Genomic DNA, 21,420 nt, shown 5'->3' on the forward strand with positions numbered 1-21,420 from the left:
CACAAAGTGCAGCCATAAGTCAATTGAGGAGGGAGTGACTCCCTGGGGTCTGATATGCATTTTGTAATCCCTGCCTCAAGGCTGGCTGCACTATCAGGGAAGACAGCTTTCCCATGTCTTATCCCGACACAACAATTCCATCCACCCCTAATTTCCACAGATAGAGGAGCCAAGCTGATATTGACTCCAAGGGCTTCTGCCTAAACTGGAAGCCCAAATCCACCAGCTCAGCCTGTGTATAGGAGTGGAGCATAGAGTGCTCCACGACCTGGGGAGGGGGCTGCTCTTCTCCTTGGGGAACTTTCAGCTGCTGGGCTTTTATTTTCTTTACAACCACTGGGCATGCTTTCAATACAGGAGGTGCCAGTGCCTCCAGCACCACCCTTCATCCTTCTCCAGCTCCTCCATTTCTGGGGCTGATGGCACCTTTCTCTCCCCTCCCCCGAGCACCTCTTCTGCTACAACCTTTACCTTTTCTACCGTGCCTCGCAGCAATGCCACCTCAGTCTTCAAAAGCTCTCTTACCTTCACCTCAATGCTTTGGAGTTGATGCCACCTCCGCCTGTGCTTCCCTCAGGAGTTCGTCTTTTTCCTTGATGGCCTTTTCCTCCTTCAGAGCACCTGGCAGCACTGCCATCTCATTCTGTAGGGAATCTTCTACCTCTTCAATGGCACCTTGCTGCCGGCATTATTGTACTGCCTCCTCTCACATCAATGCCATTTCCTTCTTCAGGGAATCCACAGAAGTTTGTAGCTCACATTCTCGTGCCACCGTTTCTTGGGTCTTTTTCAGGAGCATGTCCTTCTCTTCTGTAGACTTTTTAATACTGTGAGAAGCAGCCAACCCACAGTCCCTGCTGCCTCACGGGCACTCTGTCTCTCGAAAGACCTACTTACTATACTAAGCGTCACCCCTACTGCCTCAGGTATCACCTCCACTTGCCTCCAGTCCTGGGGTGGGGCCCAGCCCTCTGGGAGGCAAGCCACCTTAGACCATATACCCATTGGGGTACAATCCACTGTCTCCCCATTCACAGGGGCAGCCTGCAGAAGTACACCTCCCATAAGGGCAGCCTGTCTTTTTCCTTGGTCAACAATGAACCCTGATGACTTCACCAATTATCTTGCCAATGGGTTTCAGCCCTGGGCAAGTTCACTATGCATTCAACATGACCAAAGAAACTGACCTTAAAACGTTCTTTGGGTGAAAGGGTTTATTACCCAGCTTGTTCTCCCAGCAGTAGGTTGAGCATTAGCATCTCTGCTTTTGTGCAGATTTCTGGGCCTAGCTCTATATAGTGCAGTAATAGCTTATTGCCTAAAGGTGTGGAAGTGGTAGCCTAGCAACAGGCCAGTTACATCATCAGGTGGTTTAAGTTCAGTGAGGATCCTGGCCATAGGAACCCCAACTTCTCCACAATCACTCTGACTTGATCATAGTACAAATGGATTGATGGCAGTGGAGTTATTACCACAGGAAGAGATAGCCTTCGGGGGTTATTACCAGAGGTCACGTGAGAAATAAGGAGACCATGAACCTAGGCAGTAGGAGAAGAACTGCTGAAGATTGAAAAAGGCTTGGTTACTAAGTGACTGTTGTTAGAGAAATGAAGAAAGCAAGAATTACCCTGAACAGACTACTGAATCACTTAGTGCCTTAATTTCTCCTCTGTAAAGTGTTAATAATAATAATAATAGTTCTCTCATGGAATTTTATGAGGATTTAACTTAAAATAACTTTTTTTTATTGAGTGGCCACCATGTGTTAGACTAAAACTGGTATACATATTATCTTGTAGTTATCAATACCCAAAATAAGAACTACCAGAGGGGAAGTAAATTTGCAGGAGAGGTAAGAAGATAACTCTACTTTTAAACAAGATGACTTTGGGGAGCCTGAGGACCCCATGGAGATATTCTGTAGGTGGTAGAATATAATACATGGATCAGAAGCTCAAGAGTGATATAGATCTGTGAGTTCAAAACCCTGTGGATATTCTATTACTTTGGTGTGAGCATAAGCTGCTGACAAGGAATGGTTAGAAAAGTAGAGGAGGAATACCAGGAAAGAAGCATGTCCCAGAAACTAAGAGAGTGTGTCACAGTATACATTCCAGAGTCAGGTCAAATCCAGTGCATGTGGTAAGTAGAGTGGAAGCATAATTTGGAGATGTTGAAGAGCAAATAGTAACTGAAGAAGTGAAGGCAGACATTGAAATGAGTCTTCTAAAGAGAATGTCTGGTAAGGGAAAAACTTGCATAAGAGGGTATGTAAGGTAAGCCACAGGGTTGAAGAAGGGTTCTGTAAGATTCAAAAGACTTGAGCTTGTTACAGGCAATAGGGAATGAGTTAGCACAGTTATGGAGTGAAAAGCGCAGGCAAGGAGAAAGAGACATCAGCACATATTCTAGGAGCCAGAGGAGAAGAATCAAGAGGAGAGATGGGACTGAGCCTTAAAGAGATGTTTCCAGAGGTTGGGTGTAACTAAAAAAAGCCACAGGCATTCACCGTTATGTTTACTTCCTCAGAGAAAATCCCTAAATGTGTGCTTGTTTTATTTCTTGCGACACTGAGATAACACCTGTTTGTTATAAAGTGAGCTAATGAAAGAAGAAAAGAGGTTTTGAAGTCAGATGCAAAATCATTTGTGGTCTTTTCCACTTGTTTGTTTTGAATCCTTAAATAGGTTACATGAACCTCAGTTTTGTCATTTATAGAGTGGGGATAATATTTATCTTACAGGGTCATCATGACAGCAACTGCCAATATAAGGAGGGTGTCTAGACTAGCCCATGGTGGGAACTCAATAAATAAAACAGAGCTTAATATTACTTTAACCATTATGGCAGCCCTGTGAGCTAAGCACACTTGGGGAACTGAAGTTACAAAGAGCTGAACTGATTAGCCTGAAGTCATTTTGTCATTCCATCGAGCAGTGTTTCTTAACCCTTTTATTTTCTTTTCATTATGACTTATTAAGGAGCCTATTTGGACATGTTTTCCCTTATAGGCTGCCCCCATCCTGTGAAATTTTAACATCACCAATATACTATATATCTCATATTGAGTAGAATCAACCTTTGGAAGGCCACAATATATAGTAATCTCTAAGACTTTCTTTGCCTATGAAGAACCAATTTTTGCCCCCTTGAAAATCCATTAAGAAAGCATGGTTTAGAGGCACAGATTTTGAACACTGTTCCATTTATTTTAATCAATCTATGGATTAGAGTTTCTCAACTTCAGCACTACTGACCTTTTGGGTTCAGTAATTATTTACTGTGTAGCACTGGTCCTGGGTGAGGCAGACTGTTGAATATTATCACAGGCCTCTGCCAATTAGAGGCCAGTAGCACCCCCACTCCAATCATGGCAACCAGAAATATCTGTAGACATTACTATATATCCCCTCTGGAGGTGAGGGGGGCAAATGTCTCCCTGGTTGAGAATTCCTGGGTTTAGGAAAAAAAAACTATATAGCTTATAGCAAATGTTACAGAGAAATGATTTATCTTAGCAAATTATCATTTTCTAAAAAGCTAATAATCTTCAATTTTATAATCCAGGGTAAATTAATCACCTTGTCTCCCTCATAAATTGTATTCTAAATACCTGACCTGGCTTTTATTAAAAAGATTCTATAATAATATATAATTCTGAATGTTTTTACCATAATCCTCCATCTATATTTATGTCTGTAAAGTCATCTACGAAAAACTTCCAGGATTTAAATAGACCAAATATGTTAAAATTACATATTTGTCTCAAAGAAAATATGTGAAAACAATGAGAACTTACAGTAACTATAATATGTAAGAAAAATTTAGGAGGAAAAGTAAATGACTATCTTTGTTATGAATTATGTTGTAGATATTTTTATCATGTTTTCTAACTATACAGTTCTACAGGTAACTATTATTATGTCTGTGAAACAGTATAATAATATAATATTAATATATTATAGTTCCTATATATATATATATATATTATAGTTCCTATATAATTCCTATTATATAATATAATAGGAAAATCAGTTCAGAAATACTAAAATAAGTTGCTTAGGTCCTGTTACATAGCAAATGGCAGGATCTTGATTAAACTCACCCTTATCCAGCTCCAAAATTTCTGCTTAGTCCATACCAGGTTTTTGGATTCAGTTTTCCTCTTAAATAAAAATATTTTGCTTTTTTTTCTTCAGTCTAATAAATTCCACAGATGATTTTCTCTTACTTTAAATGGATGTTTTGAAAAATTGAGCTTTCCTTTCAACATGAGAGATGCCACTTTATTGATACTTTAGATAGACCAGTTAAAACTGCTAAAGCAGACGAAACGCAAAAACTCACCCTATATCTAGCAACAACAAATGCAGGACAGTTTTGTTTGTTTGTTTTGATGATAAAACTTCTGATGTTTTAATACTTAAGCAAAACAGGGACTGTATCTTCCAAATAAAATCTACAAATCCAAAAGCCCTTTAGAATGAGCACTATGATGCCAACTTTATGTAAGCAATGAGCAAATGGCCATTATATGGTCACCATGTGCCCAGGCTTGAGACCAGTTTAAGCCCATTCCTGGCTCTTCAGTAGTTAGCAGTATGAAACTGACCAATAGCCTTCTCTTCCTGAATGCCAGATGAAGGAAATAAATTTTAGCAGACTGCCAAACTCAAAGACCTAGAGATGACAAATCAAAAACTCTAGCAACAGAGAGAGCTCTGAAATAGAAGGGTTTCTCAAGCCCTTGTAGATGCTAGCCAGAAAAATGACTGGTCTTGGGACAGGAAGTTGCTGCTTCAATAGTAGCAAGGCCAGTTAACAGAAACAGCTTGTCCACCAACTCAAGAAATAGAGAATACTTATTAAAAAGTGACACAGGAAATAAAGTTCTTTGGATTCACCTTGGCTACAGATAAGGAAGGCAGGTTAATGCAAAGTGGGCAAAGTCCAGGAATAGGTGTAGTCCCAAGGGAAGGCTTATGGCTTGAGTGATGACGGTCAAACACTGATTACACACAAAGGAGATGCAGTGGTTCTGGGGACCTTCTAGATGATTGTTGAAATGACTTCATCCAGAAACTTGGGGTAAGGTTAGCTCTGTCCCACGACTATTGACTAATTACCTTCCCTGTCTCTTACCCTTATTCTCTGGCTTTTGTGTCACTTAATTTAGGACATTTCAGAATGTGTCCTTTTCAGAGGCTGGGTGGAGCCTGAGGAAAACTGGAAAGTCAGATATTTCAAGATATTGAAATGTAATGTTTCCTTTAAACAGAATGAGGTAGAGCTGAGGATTTGGGTCCTTGAGTTGAGCTTGGGCAAAGATTTCTGGTAGTTATCTAGAATCTCTTCCAGGTTTGGTATCTATGATTTGAGATGGTTGCCCTTAAGAAGCTTATGTTTTAACCATATAGGTAAGATTTTCAATATGTATTAGAATGAAAGTAGTATACACTTATAAATCTGAATTGTGTGATATTAACTATATAATCTAAAGTCTTATGTCTCACCTGAGGCTTTCAGCCCTGGGCAAGTATACTATGGATTCAGTGAGACCAAAAAATGACAATGGGATACTTTCAGGGAAAACAGTTTATACTTAGCTTATTCTCATGATGGCAGGTCAAGAGCAAGAATCCCATCTGCCTCAGGGCACATGGGAACGTGCACACAAGCCAGTTTCTGCCTCACGGCCTCTCCAGCACCTCACAGCCCAGATCACTGGGCAGAGCTCTTTATATAGAGCCAATAATACCTCATACCCAGACACGTGCAACCCTGTGCCTATGAGCACTGCACATACACAGTGAGCAAGCAGGCCAGGGTCAGGTGAGAATCCTGGCTGTGGAACTTCTATTTTTCTTACACTTACTACTCAGAATATTGTGGCCACTGGGACAAAAAGGTTTGTTAGAAATATCCCACTCCAGAACTGCTCGACCAGACTCTGCAGTGTAACAAGATCCCCAGGTGATTCAACTACACATTAAAGCTTGAGAAGTAAGGTCAAAGAATTGTGTTTCTCCAAAGTTGGGTCACCTACAACACAATGACCCTAGTGGGACACTTCACAGTGATGCAAATACCTGGGCCTACTTTAGGCTCACCAACTGAGACTTTCTGAATATGGAGCCAGCAATCATTATTAATCAGCAGCTCAGGTGATGTTCATGCACAATAAAATGTGAGAACCACCATCCAACATAATTCAGAGATCTAAGAGTTAGATCTTGGTGAGCTAAATGGAGCAAAAGAGATAGAAAATGCTATGAGTTTTAAAACAGAATATTGAATATTGGAATATTGCTTTCAAAGTTCAAGAGAGCTATGGTAAATTAGAGCTAATTATCAACAAGCAATTAAGCAGAGGTTAGCTGCAGGGGAAGATGGTTGGCTGGACCACTTGGATGCAGTTTTTCCAAAAAGTTAACAAAAAGGACTCCCAGGGGAGCTATAAAAGGCAGTTTTTCAACACAAGACCTGGGAGATAGGGCCACTGAAGAAAACCTTCCAGTGACCAGAGTTATATTTATCTTCCTGCCTAAGGCACTCAACCAATTATGTGCACTATAAATGCAAGTTGGTTTCCCTGCTAGAAAAAGAAGAATGAAGGGTCAGGAAATGCCTCTCTATGTCCTGGTTTATTAGAAAGGAACAAGTTCTTAGAAAAACTTGGGAGCAACACCCCAAACAAGTTGGAAAGAAAAAGATTCTAAGAAAGTGGTATAGAATTAAAACTGGCATCAAGGTCCTGGAGAGTGGGAAAATAAAATGAAGAGGGAACAATAAGAAAAAAATTATTTGTGCTTATTACTCACAGTGTGGCCCATGTACCAGCAGCATCAGCCTCTTCGGGGAACTTGTTAGGAATGCAGACTCTCAGGATCCCATTTAAAGACCGCCTGAGAAGGAATCTGCATATTTCCCATGATCCCCAGATGATTTATATTTATGATTGAGAAGCACCAGCCACGTTAGTAGTTCTCAAAATTGGCTGCACGCTAAAATCGCCTGAGAAGCTTTTAAAACTTTGGATGCCCCAAATTCTGTACTCCACAATTTTCAGGAATGCATCCCAGACATGAGCATTTTTTTAAAGCTCTCTATGTGTGGCCAAGGTTGGAGACTCCTGCATTATATTCTTAGAGTTCTAAAGTTACATTACAGGTATAAGATGCTGGCCTTTTTCAAAGAATGACCACTGACCCTTTGATTAAGCTATAACATTCTATATGCCACAGAATTTTAAAATGCTAGCAGATAAACAGAATTCTGAATGATTTCATGAACTGCTGCTAACTACAGAGAAGGCACCATATATTCATACATATTTGACAGGTAATAGAGAAGTTTGCTTTCTTCCTGCAGATGCATGAAACCCAACAGGTGCTCATCAATTCAGATAATCCTCTGGGAATAAGTGAAAAATCCTAAAGAAATAAAAAATGCTCCCTTAATGGCTTAAGTATTTGTGAGAACAAGTGGTATTTGCATCTCTTCTTCCAGATAAAGGTCATGACATTATAAGAAAACTGAGGATTTGAGATGTGAGTACAATTTAATAGTCACATAATCTGTCTCTAAGGTGAAAGGTCTTTGCCCAAACAACAACAAACATGTCTTAACTACTTGTGCAATGAACATATATTGACACTTTTATGTGCTGGAAGCATCCTTTAAGTATGTGAATTCCTATGGTAATTCTAGTGTCTTCTTATAGTGAAAACAATTAAAAATTCAAAGACATGAGATCATAGAATAGACATTCAGTAGGATTTTCTAAATTAAAATGTAGAAGAGTGATAAAATACTCAAATAAACCTCTACAATTAGATGGTAGTGTACACTTATAAATCTACCACACACGCAGTCTAAAAATGACAACTTGAAGGAGGAATTCATCCATTCTCAATGCCTAGTAACTTGAAAGGTGGTTAGATATAATCCTTAAAACTAAAACCAGGAGAATGAAAATTTACAGAAAATGAATAATCAATAAAATTACACTGAATGCATAGCATGTTAGTAAATTGTCTTTGTTTTTCTAACACGCTGGATAGGACTCATGACCCAATACAGCAATAAGAAAGAGAGCACCATGTACAAAACACTGTGTGGCATGGAGAAGATAGGCACTGAATTCTGCAACCTGAGAGCTGAGCACAGTGGCAGGGCATGGGGAAGTGTCTTGCTGTCTTGCCAATGGGTTTCAACCCCAGGAAAGTTCACTATGGATTCAATGTGACCAAAGAAATTGACAGCAAAACATTCTTTGGGGTAAAAGGGTTTATTACCCAGCTTGTTCTCCCGTCGGTAGGTTGAGCACTAGCATCTCTGCCTCCACCCAGAGCACTGGGCCGAGCTCTCTATATAGCGCAATAATAGCTCATTGCCTAAAGGTGTGGAAGTGGTAGCCTAGCAACAGGCCAGTTACAGCATCATGTGGTTTAAGTTCCATGAGGGTCCTGGCCATAGGAACCCCAACTTCCCCACACTTGCCAATGGGTTTCAGCCCCAGGCAAGTTTGCTATGGATTCAGTGTGACCAAAGAAATGACAGTAGAACATTCTTGGGGTGAAAGGGTTATACCCAACTTTATTTCCATGGCGGGTCAGTCAGTAAAATCCTGTTCACTCAGAGAGAGTCTGCATGCAGCAAGCCAGTCTCTGCCTCTGGGCCCTCTGTCCGCACAGCCGTCCTCTGGGCCTTTCTGCCTGCACAGTCATCCTCTGGACTTCTCTGCCTGCACAGCTTTCCCACACACCCTGTCCTCTGGGTCTCTGTCCTCAGCACTGCCACCGCTCCAGCCTCTGCTTTGCCCTCCTGCAGCCTTGCAGCCATGCCACCACGTTGCCCAGAGCACTGGGCAGAGCTCTTTATATACACCCAGTAGCAACATATTGTCCACACGTGTGTAGTGAGCTAGCCAACCAGGGCCAGGTGAGAATCCTGGCCACAGGAACTTTCATTTTATCCACAGGAAGGATAAGGAGAGAAAACAGTACACAGAAGACTGAGCTAGAATCAATTACTTATTACATTATTCAACAAAAATTATCAAACTGTTTATCAGACACTGCATTATGCAATGAGACTACTGCTGAAGGATGAATGTGGGGAAAACTGAAGTGCCTATGGCCAGGATCCTCACCTGATCCTAAACTACTTGATGATGTAACTGGCCTGCTGCTAGGCTACTGCTTCCACACCTGCAGGCAATGAGCTATTACTGACTGAGTCACTATATAAAGAGCTCTGCCCAGTGCTCTGGGTGGAGGTACAGATGGATGTAGAAAATGGACCTGCAGACTGCTGGATGCAGACATGATTCTAGTGCTCAACCTATCACCAGGAGAACAAACCAGCTAATAAGCCCTTTTACCCCAGGAATGTTCCATCGCCATTCCTTGGTCTCACTGAATCTATAGTGAACTTGCCCAGGCTGAAACCCATTGGCAAGACAATGAATGACCAGGATTTTGTCACTGGGGCTTTTCTAACAGTGAAGAGAGAATGAACTCAGATGTGATGTCAGAACATAGACAAGCCTTCAGCTGGACATTCATCCAAAGAGCAGAGGATCTGTTGAATGCTTTACTTGGCTAGCTGATGTTTTACCTCTCAGGAAGCTGAAAAGCAAGAATTAACTCTCTAAACATCTTTCTGACTCAATGGTTGATTAAGTAAATAATTAATACGTTGGAAGAAAATGGTAACATCGTAATTGTGTATAACACCTATGATACTCTTAAGTCCTAAATCCAGTAATGTAAAGTTTAAGGATCTGAGAGGAAAAGTAAGGGAAAAAAAACTGTAAAGGAACATTCAGGATTTATCAGACCATGTCTTAGGTACTATAGTAATGGTTGCATTCCCATCAAGAGATTACATATTCTTCACAAAAGTAGTAAGAACGTATGTGACAAGAAATTCAACAAACAGATCAGAATGCTGAATTTAGAAAACTAAAATTTAATGAAGTAAAGGACGAGAGTGTAGAAAAAATAGCACATAAGATAGTATGGATGATAATAAATATGTGGGAAAAACAATAGGATACAAATAGCTGATTAGGAAATTTTTTTAATATTGTTGATCACACTATTTTTAATATAAAAAGATTGTAGGTAACTGTTACATCATGAATTAATAAAAAGCATATATGTGGTATTTTCTGCAGTTCCTGGCATTAGAGGTCCTAAATCCCTTGTAATTGCCTGAATAATAGGGGTGAGAGGAGGGTTTTTGTTATTCACAACAAGCCCCTTTGCACAACCCAACTTTATGCTAATGTGTTGACTCCTGAAGGATGATGGCTGGTTGCCAGAGGAGCTAACCTCGTGATTAGAGGGGTGGAACTTTCAGTCCTCACCCCAACCCCTCCTCCAGAGTAAAAGGAGGGAAGTGTTGCTGGAGATTGAGTTCTATCATCAAGGGTCAATGATTTAATCAATCATTCCATAATGGAACCCCATTAAAAAAATATCCCAAATAAAGGGGTTCAGAGAGCTTCCAAGCTGATAAGTACATGGAGGTGCCAGGAGGGTGGGATGTCCCCAGGAGCATGGATACCCCCTCCCCATCCTATATAACTTCCCCTATGCACCTCTTCCATTTGACTGGCCCTGAGTTGTATCTTATATAATACATTGGCAATACTAAGTAAAGCACTTTCCTGAGTTCTGTGAGCTGTTCTAATAAAGTATCAAATCCAAGAATGGGGTCATGGGAATCCTTAACTTACAGCCAGTTAGTTAGAAGTACAAGTGATAACCTGGGAGTAAGGGGCCAGCCTTGCAAGATTAAACCATAACCTTGGGAGCCTGCACTAACTCCAGATACTGTCAGAATTGAATTATAGAACACCTGGCTGATTAGTAAATTGTTTTGTGTGGGGAAAACCCCACACATTTGGTATAAAAAATGTTGTGAGTTCAGCAAATGAATTTTTCTTTTTAGTAATCTGCATAATGAAAATTCTGGAAGGGCTCACCATCCCCAAACTCCTTCTCCTTCAGACAGTATAGATGCTTATATTTCCTTGAATATGCTGTGATTTCAACTCTATTCTCTTAGCAAAAGAGAAATTAGAGCCTACAACACTTCACTGTGAGAGATAGCTTCATCCAAAATGTTAACAACCTTGTTTTAAGATGAATCACCTTAACTATCAATACTTTGATTAGCCTGTATACAAGAGCCAATCTACCATAAGTAATTTTTTTCTTTCCCTCAATAGGCTTTTAGATGTGCTTTAGAAAATATTTTGGGAAATGGTTAGAGTTGAGAGTTACCATAAGAGATGGATGAAACCTGGCATTTTAAATTCAGGGACAATTGAAAATGAAAACAGATTGAACTTATATTAACTTCTAAAAGTAGACTAGGCAGAGTGAGTTTTTATAGCTTTCATATAAAGGGAATAACACATTGAGTTGTCATTCCTCAGACTTATTCACTCAGCTGTCCATGGCCCATTCATATGATTTGGCAATACATATTGAGCCATCTAAATTTTAATATACTTTAAAGTGTGACACTTAATATTTAGAGTAAAATAGCATATTTCATCCCACTTTAATAGTAAAAGGTTAAAACAAATATTTATCTTTTGCAATATGTAAAGGCCTTTACACAGTAGTGGTAATCGAAATACCAATATTTAGGCTCTTGGAACCAGTTCCTAAAAGATGGATCATTTAGAATAATCACCCTCTGATAGGAAACGGTAAACATATTTTGTTATGGTTTGACTTCAATAGTGTCCAGCACCATTTAGAAAAATCTCTTAATCTTACTTTCAGCCATGCATTAAAATATCCACAAAATGATTAAACTAAACTTCACAAATATTAGGTTAGCCAATTTTTAAACATTCACAAGTCTATTTACATTAATGATTGTTTTACCTAGCAAACAAATATCACCTAACTTTTCCTATCACTATCAGGGTAAAAATGTATATGACTGTTAAGAATTTTCCTAGAGAATTTTTTGTAGAAAATAAAATGCTCAAAAACATTTTACATAGCAAGAGAAAAAGCATAATATCATACACATAGTTTATTAGTGATTCCATGTGGGCTATTGTTCTTTTCAAATCTGAACTACTGAAACCTCATGTTTGCAATAGATCATGTATATTGAATAATAGTTTAAGCCCAAGCCCCAAGTGAAACTTTAAAAGACGACTTAAGAAAAAAAATTATTAATCCATATCCCCCCACCTTTAGATTTAGTTAGACTGATGGTAAATAATTCAAATGTCCTCAAGGGAGAAACCAAACAAATTTTTACAGAGACTTTTATTTTCAAGTTAAATAATACTAAGCCAGAAACATTTTTTTAGATTCCTCAAAACAAAACAACAAAACAAGACAAGAAACTGTTCCATTCTTCTTGAAGCCTGGGATCTTTTTTTTCCCTTAATTTTATTTTTCCACTTTTGATAGATGTAGTGACAAACATTTCCCTCCTAAATTCTCTAAAAGAAAATCAGCAGTACAAGAACAATGAATATGGTTATGGCACCTAATCAGGGAGATTAGGAGGAGTTGGTAAACGGGAGCCTTGTTACATAACTTATATAAAGGGGACACCTCTGATTTAAAAAAAATCCCAGTCTCTGAATTTTAAATGTTTGCAACTGTAGGACTCTCAGGGCTCTCTGCCTCCTGGACTCACCATAGAACTGTGCTCCCAAGCCCCAAGTGAAACTTTACCGCAAGCCCTGTAGGCTGGATGGGGCCAATGTGACTAGTTCTGCTCACTGACTGGTACAACAGATTTTAATTGTGGATATATGACTGGCTTTCCAAGACTTTTCTTTTTCTTTTCTCTCTGTGTAGCAACTGATAATATTTCCAGATAGTGGCTGCTTTATCAAAGCAGGTCCAGAGTATAGATAATTCAATTCAATTGTCTTCCCATGATATGTGTGCTACATGAATAAAAGATAAAATAGTGTTAAATTAAGCTGCTGAGGGGTGTGTGTGTTTGCTGTAAAAAATGTTATCCTAGCTGATAAGCCACTAAGTCACAAATACAAGACTATGTAGACCAACACAGACCTACACACCAATGTGGGCTAAAATTTACCCACGGACCATCAGCTTGCAGTTTAAATCATACTGAGTATGCTTAACAGGAGAGTGCACATGCTTTAGGTGCAATAAACAAAAACATCTTAGACTGCTACAGAGAGTATATGCTACTGGCATTAATGTGTGAAGAAGGAGGGCAAGGGATAAGAAGAAGAAGGTGAGGAAGGAGAGAAGCCAGGGGAGGAGGGAGAAGAAAAGAACAAGAAAAGCAGAATGAAATGAAGTGGACATAATAAAAAATTTATTAGGGTGGCCAGACCTGGTTAGTCTCCTAAAGCAGTCGAGTCTGTTCAGAAGCCCATATGAGCTATCTTACTTTCACAATGCCCTTTCTCAAATATCCCTAAAGCCTTTGTGAAGCCTTCTCTGTCCACTCATAGCCTGGGTGTCAAACCTTCCCGCCCTCCCTTCCTCCACTAATAAATGAATGGGTCTCAGTTCCCCTCTAGGAAAACCAGCCAGCTCTTTATAAGACCTTTGCATTGTTTAAAGTTATGTATTTATGGCTACAAATATAGTATCCCTCTTTAATATTTTCATCTTTAAAACAGTCTGTATGACTTTGTATGGTGATAGCTGGTAGCTAGAATTATCATGTATATAAATGTTAAATCACTGTGTTGTACACCTGAAACTAATGTAATACTGTGTGTCAACTACCCTTCAATAAAAAAAAAAAACAGTCTGTATGCATAAATTCTTAACTTGGAGAAATAGAAGTAAAAGGCTTAGTAGCTGACAGTACGGATTCTGGAATCAGACTAGCTGAACTCAGATGCTTACAGTGTACAGCCTGGGGAACATAATGATTCACTTACTTGCCTCCACTTTCTCATCTGCAAATTAAGGGTAATAACAGTGTCTACTCACTGGGTTCTCTTAAGTACTTAGAATAGTGCCTGACATATGGTAAGTGCTATATACATGTTTGTTAAATAAACAAGCAAATAAGTAAATATATATATGCTGAAATAATGGCTAGGAGTGGCTAGGCAAGAGGGTAGTGCAGTAACTTTCAACATCCTTCAAGTCCCAGGGCATACTACTAACCTGGCTGATATTTTGTGTATTCATTATTTTCAATAATAAGAGTCAGAGTTGTTGTTTCATCTAAGTAAATATTCTTATGTCAAACTTACACTATCGGTGGTAAGAACTGAATCACTGACAGTCATTTCCATTTTAGTACAACAGATAGGAAATAGTATTTAACAATAATACATAAAAAGAGAGAAAACTTTCTCAGAATATTAACAAAAACATCTCTTGCTACTGTCCGTACACTTGAAAAGCTTTAACCCAATCCTGTGAAAGCCGTGCCTCATTGCTTCAACTCCAGTGCAAAGGAAAAATGTGTCATTTCAATGAGTTTTGGCTCTTAACTTAGAAAATGACTTGGTCTTTTCAGTTTATCTCTTTTCATACAGTCAAGCATAAAATTTAAGAGATGCCTTTCATCAAAAGGCTGCTTCTCAAAGAATATCTTTCCTAGTGTGTTCTGTATTCACATGTTATGCCATAAAAGTCAAGTATGTGTTGACTCTTCTATACCATGAGTTCTATTTAAGACTTCCATTTGACAATCATCGACAAAAGAAATAGAAGCAGCTGCTTCATTGTCCTTCCCCCTTCCACAGCCCCCTTGGCGTTTTTTGTGGGCTTGTTTTTGTACTGTGACAACGGAATAATGGGTGGTTCACAAGTGTGTGTAATAAATCTTGTGTCTTTGAATCCTACCTTTGAGTTATCTCTTTTTCTGGCAGAGGATGAAGAGGTATATAAACAGAACTTAAAGGAATGTTTGATTTTTTCCAAAAGATGTAGAAAACAGAATCTGTTTGATTTTTCTAAGTTTAAGACTATCTGGGAGTTAATCTCCAGACACACTTTTACAAGTAATGAAGGAAACAATTCTGAGACAACCTGTGGAAACTGGGAATTACTCTCAAACCTTTAAAAAGGAAACCTCTGAAGCAACTTTGTCATTCAGCATATTACACTTAATGCCGATGTCTTCTGTATCCAACTGTGAATCTCACTGATCTCCTGGAATAAACAGTCTCATTATGAAAGTTGCTAATTTATATGTTTTGCTTTCATTTCCTCCAGACTTGATGTTACTGGCAAAGTCTAAGAGAATTGGTAGGCTTGAACTCCTATTTACCTTTCTTCAAAATACTGTATTTAAAACTGAAAAAAATCTTGTGGGATAACTAATTTTAATTCTATAGCACTACAATTATCTCTCTTTATGAAATAGATTTCCATTTGTTATCTGAAACCTTTACAAATGTCTTTAAACCATAAACTTCCCAGAGATAAAAAAAAATATGGTAAATAAATAAAACTATAAATACTTTATGGTGATAAACACTAAACTACTCAATACTAATATAATTGCTTATTTTGTATATTAGGAACACTGTATGAAACATAAAAAGCTAGAAGATTTTAAGTTTTTTTCCCTATACTTCTTCATTCTAATCTATATCAGACTACAAGGATCTTTAACACTACCAATAAAAACTCAAATGACAAACAAATTGAAATATTGTGTTACATTATTAAAGACTAATAACACGTTTGGAACTAGATGTTAGCTATATTTTTATATAATATTTCACATTTTATGTGTATACAAGCAAGAGCCTCTTCTACCTTAAATGCATTCACTCTTCCATCCAACATTTGACAGGGCATACCTGTTAATTCTTCCACCAAACTGTGAATGCATTCTTTTTAATGAGAGGAAAAGGAAGTCCCATGGGAGATACTGAAATATAAGCTATTTTACTTACAACAAAAGATGTTTAAAAAAGTGATTCCAGAACTATGTGTGGGAAAAGTTATGCAGGGGTTGAATTCCTATACCATTCCATTCCCCTTCCTTTTTAAAAGTCTAACTAGAAAAGTCAGGAGGAGGAGTACATTATAAGGTAGGAGAATAAAAGGTAGACTTAAACTTACAGGAAGCTTATAAAGCTATATGGACTTTCCTTTAGCTGCTTAAGCAATAGCCATTTACAGAGGTAAATGTTTCATTCTCCATTATATAAATTTGCAAAGAGAATCACCTACAGGGCTGCACAGAACACTAAAGCCGCAGTGTGAAGACCAGGCACACAGAGCCCTCCCAAGCCACAGAGTGAGTTCAAGTCTCACAGCCTTCGGAGATCAGCTTAAGTGGCTGTCTTTGCCAAGTCTGAGGCAAACAGCAAGAATAAGCATGAAAACCAGAAAGAACAAGCTAGCAGCTGGCATCTTAGCAGGTGTAAGAAAAGGCCATCAGAATAAGAGGAGGAGCACCAATATTGCATATCAAGTATGTAATAGTGTCTCTAGCTCTAAGCACGAAAGCAGTTGGGTCAGGTGAAACAGAGGCAGGGAATCTGAAACACATAAGATCTGAGGGTTCTTGGAATATTTGTAGTATACAGAATTCATGCATTCATTCAACATATTACTCAGTACCTACTATCATACAGTGTTCTGAGATGACAAAGATAAAACAGTTCTTTACCTCAAAGAGCTAACAATGAATTGAGCAAGTTAGGGTAGTAAAAAGGGACACTTGATATAGCCCAATAAAATCTATGATAAAAGAAAGTACAAGATGTTTTAGGAACCAAACCAATTCAAACTGAGATTACAGAAAATTCTTCCCAAAGGCTTGTCTTGAAACACATATTTTTTATATGTTTAATATAATACATGTTTATTTGTGTCCCTCACAAAGAACCATAGAATTTAGACCACAAAAGGGCCTAGAGACATGATAGTTTAGGTAGAGGAAATCGATGTGAAGACATGGAGCTAAGAATACCCACAGCTCATCTGGGGACCCATCTGAGGACCCATCTGGTGTGTCTGGACACAGAATGGAAAAAATCAAAAAAGCCTGAGAGATTGTTAGGGTCAAGTTATGAAAGGTTTGGTGCACTGAGCCCAGTACTTTGCATTCTATCTGCAGACTATGGAGGAAAATTTGAGAGATTTAGGCAGTGGAGTGGTGTGATTAGATTTGTGTTTTAGAACAACTGTTCTGGCAGCCTTGGGAAGAACATATAGAGGAGGAGGTGATGATCTACAGATTGGTAAGTTAAGAGGCTACTGCATGGAGAAGACCTGAGGCTTAATCAAAGCAGTGACTGTGAAAGTAGGAGAAGGGGATAGGTTCATGGGGTTTAGAAGACTGAATCAATAGGATTTGGTGATAGGCTGCATAAGGGAACGAATGAAGCTAGTATGGCTACTGGTTTTCTTATTGTGATGTGTCATGCACCCATTTAGAATATGTAGGAGGAGGAGTACATTATAAGGTAGGAGAATAAAAGGTTGACTTAAAGCTCCTTGTAGGGTATTCAAAAGGATCTGCTATTGAGCATTTGGATAGAGAGATATTGAATCCAGAGAAAAAGTACAAATTAGAGATATGCATTTGGGTGGTACTATAAGCATTGGATTTGAATGAAGACATGAAGGAGAATATGAATACAAGAACAGCAGAGGGTCTAAGATGGATCCAAGGAGAACAAGAGCATTTGAGCAGAGATGACTCTGTCTGGTGTGCCCAGATACAGATATATCACAAAGCCAGATCCAGGCTCAAAAGGGTATGAATGGGTTAAACATACAGTTCCCATATGACCCAGCAATTCCACTACTAGATATACTCAAAAGAAATGAAAACATATGCTCAGGTAAAAAATGCACATGAATGTTCATAGAGGCATTATTCAGAATAGACAGAAAATTAGAAAACCCAAATCTCTAAGAACTGATGAAAGGTTAACTAAAATGTGGTGTTTCCATACAAAGAAATATTGAGGAAATGATGTGCTATACATGCTACAATGTGGATGAACTTAAAAACATTATGCTAAGTGAAAGAAGCCAGCTACTTACTTTTGTATGATACCGTTTATGTGAAATGTCCAGAATAGGGAAATCTATAGAGATAGGAACTAGTTTCCTGGTTACCTAGGACTGGGGGGATGAAGCGCATGGGGGATGATGGCTGAAAGGTACAGGGTTTCTTTCCAGGGTAATGAAAGTGTTCTAGGATCGATTGTCATAATGGTTGCACAATTCTATGATTATACTAAAAGCCATTGACTCATACACTTTAATACACTTTAACTGAGTGAATTGGATGGCATGTGAATTATATCTCAATAAAGCTGTTTAAAAGATGGTTTGAAAGGGCACTTGAAAGCTAAGATAAATCCAAGTATAAAGGCTTAGAAGTCATTGAAGTCTTTCTGAAAGTCTATCTAAACAGTAATTTTCCATCTATTGCAACAGACAGTAGAAGACATCATGATAAGTAAATATTGGGGTAGAAGAACAAAGGAGTCTAATCAGCCTAATAAAGATCCCCCACCTGTTTGGTGAAAGCAAAGATTAAAGAGCAGGCAGGGAGAAAACATGGAGATGCATATAGGTAGTCAAGTAACATTTTCAATGTTCCTTGCAACAATTACATGTAGCAGTTCCATGTAACAATGGAATGTTCACATGACAATTCCACATGTAAAAATAAAATATTTGAAAGACAACCTTTGCATTTTTGTATATGTTAATTTATATGGAGAAAATCCACACTAGGAGACTACTGTTTAGGCTCCGCATTTCCTTCACTGCTGTAAGAGTTGCTGTAAGGAATGGAGAAATTGGGCATCTATTTACAAATAGGCCTACTTCACAAATTTCTCAAAATTTCTGAAAGAAAACTATAAAGCACCTAACAGACTAACACTCAAAAACAGTTTTCTCTCCTTTCTTTATTCCAGCAGAGCAGTTTCCTGTGCTCTTTCTGGTTGCTTCTCCTAAAAGGGCTTTGCTCTTTGTATCACTTAAAGGTGGAATCTCACAATTTAGTGTTCTGTAACTTATATGTGTGTTTTTATCTTCATAGCCAGGACCTAAGTGGCTTAACAGGACAAGATGCTTCTGTATGTTCCCTATGATGTCTAACATGTTTTGAGCAAGTAACAGAATTTTATTAAATACTTAATCATGGAACAAAACAAAATAATTTTTAAGGAATTACTAATGTCCCCAACTTATTTACTATGTATGATAAAAATAATTTACAAGTGCATTAAAATGCATTCTTGCTCTGCTCTTAACAAAAATTTGCTGAACACTTGCAGTGTGCAGAGATTCAGCTAAATTCCATAATACATTACCTAACTTTAGTCTCTTAAAGGTCCTAGAAGGTGCTTACTCTTACTATATTCATACTACAGATTAAAAAGAATAGAGGTTTTGTGTCTTTATGCGATTTTCTAATTTCACACGGATTTTCCCATGTTAAATGCAATAAATTTGTTAGGACACTTGTTCTAAAACAATTCTTTAAGGCACATCTCTGTGGTACTGCATTGTTATATAAGAAATACCCTTCAAAATCTAAATTCTACACTTGTTTATTTCCCTGTGAGAAAAATCACATGAACTGATCCACCAATAATATATAAAGTATGAATAATGATTATCTTTCCAGAATATAATCAGGTTGTAGAACAGAGGCAGTGAAATGCAAGTCTACTCTCCTCATTGAATTGGGCAAGGTGCTGTGGCTGTAATTCCAGTATCTCCTAGAAAGGACTTCTAAATTGCATCATGGTTTATAGAGGGGAACTTCCTGTACACATGCTTGCCTTTTTTTCTTAAGGCCAGGCTAATCCTGCTGATAGATTACAGAACATTATTGACTTTTGTTTTTACCGTGGACTTGACTAATATTTATTGAATGACTACTATATGACTGTATTAGGCAGGATTCTCCAGAGAAACAGAACCAATAGGAGATATGAATAGAAAGAGGTTTATTGTGCATAAATGACTCACAAAATCATGGAGGATGCAAAGTCCCACGATCTGCCATCTGCAAGCTGGAGACCCAGGAGAGCTGGTAGTGTGACTCTAGCCCGAGCCTGAAGGCATGAGAACCAGGGGAGCTGATGGTGTGAATCCCAGCTCAAAGATAGGAGAAGATCAATGTCCCAGCCCAGTAGGCAGGCAGGAAACTAAAAAGGGCTGAATCCCTCCTTCTTCTGCCCTTTTGTTCTATTCAGGCCCTGAATGGATTAGATGATGCTGATAAGGAAAAATTCTGAAATGTTCTAAATTAAGTGATAAAAGGGCTGGAGAATGAGGGAGAAAGACAAGGGAAGATAATCAGTCAATAGCCTTGGGACAGAGCTAACCAGAAACTCTGTGTTCCTGGATAAAGTCATTTCAGTAATCATCTAAGAAGGTCCCCAGAACTGGTGCATGCCGCTTGCGTGTAACCGGTGTCTGATGATCATCAGCCAGTCCATGAGCCTTCTCTATGGACCAACTACCTATTCCCAGACTTTCCTACCCTGCCTTCCTTACATGCAGCCAAGGTGAATTTAAAGCACTTTCTTTCCTTGAGATACTTCAGGATGTGCCTTGTTCCTTGAGTTTAGAAGGTAAGTTGTTTCTGTTAACTGGCCTTCCTGTCCCAGGACTCACTCATTTTTTTAGCTAGCATCCATAAAGCCTCAATAAACACTTTTATTTCAGAGATTTCTTTATCTCTAGAGTTTTTGATTTGTCAATGTCCACACACACTGGGGAGAGCAATTTACTTTGAGTCCACAGATTCAAATGCTAATCTCATCCAGAAATATCCTCACAGACACATCTAGAAATAATGTTTAATCTTGGCAGAGTTGACACATAAAATTAACCTCACAATGATAGTACCTTGGAGATACATCAGTACACAAGAAAATTAGTTTTCCTCCTAATGCTTATAATATAGCTTAAAAAAGATAATAGATGACCATTTAAGTTGTCACCTAAAATAGGACACTTTTGAGAATGAAAAAAGATTCTATTAATAATTAAGCTGATACAAAACACTCTGGGGGAAACTAGAATATGCATCATATATTTTATCTTTTACATAAGGAAACAGGTATAATAATTGTATTTAAAAGATAACAAGAGGAGAGAGCAATCCAAAAAAAACAGTATTTTTGTGTGTGGATCTTTTAAAACTTTGCCTCCCCACCACAGTTAAGCAGTTTTGGTAGGTCCCATAATCTCTCCTATCTTCTTTAATTCCCAGAGTAGTTCATTTCAGTAATTTGAATATCCTGTCCAATGTAGTAATCAAAACTTGATTTCCCTTAACAGTGGTTCTCAGCTGGGGGAGTGATGTGAAAGGGGAGGGTTTTTCTGCCCTCAGGGAATATTTGGCAATGTCTAGAGATGATTTTAGCTGTCACAATCATGGAGAGGGAATGCTACTGGCATCTGGCAAAGAGATGCCAGG

General features: G+C 38.4%; 1 protein-coding gene across 1 annotated transcript in view; it reads right to left on the reverse strand.

Moving 5' to 3' along the window:
• Window positions 1-21,420, reverse strand: part of LOC108404713 (EGF-like and EMI domain-containing protein 1) — a 488,851-nt gene that overhangs the window by 303,653 nt on the left and 163,778 nt on the right.

This window comes from Manis javanica, chromosome 3, assembly GCF_040802235.1.
Source record: "Manis javanica isolate MJ-LG chromosome 3, MJ_LKY, whole genome shotgun sequence".
Taxonomy (NCBI): domain Eukaryota; kingdom Metazoa; phylum Chordata; class Mammalia; order Pholidota; family Manidae; genus Manis; species Manis javanica.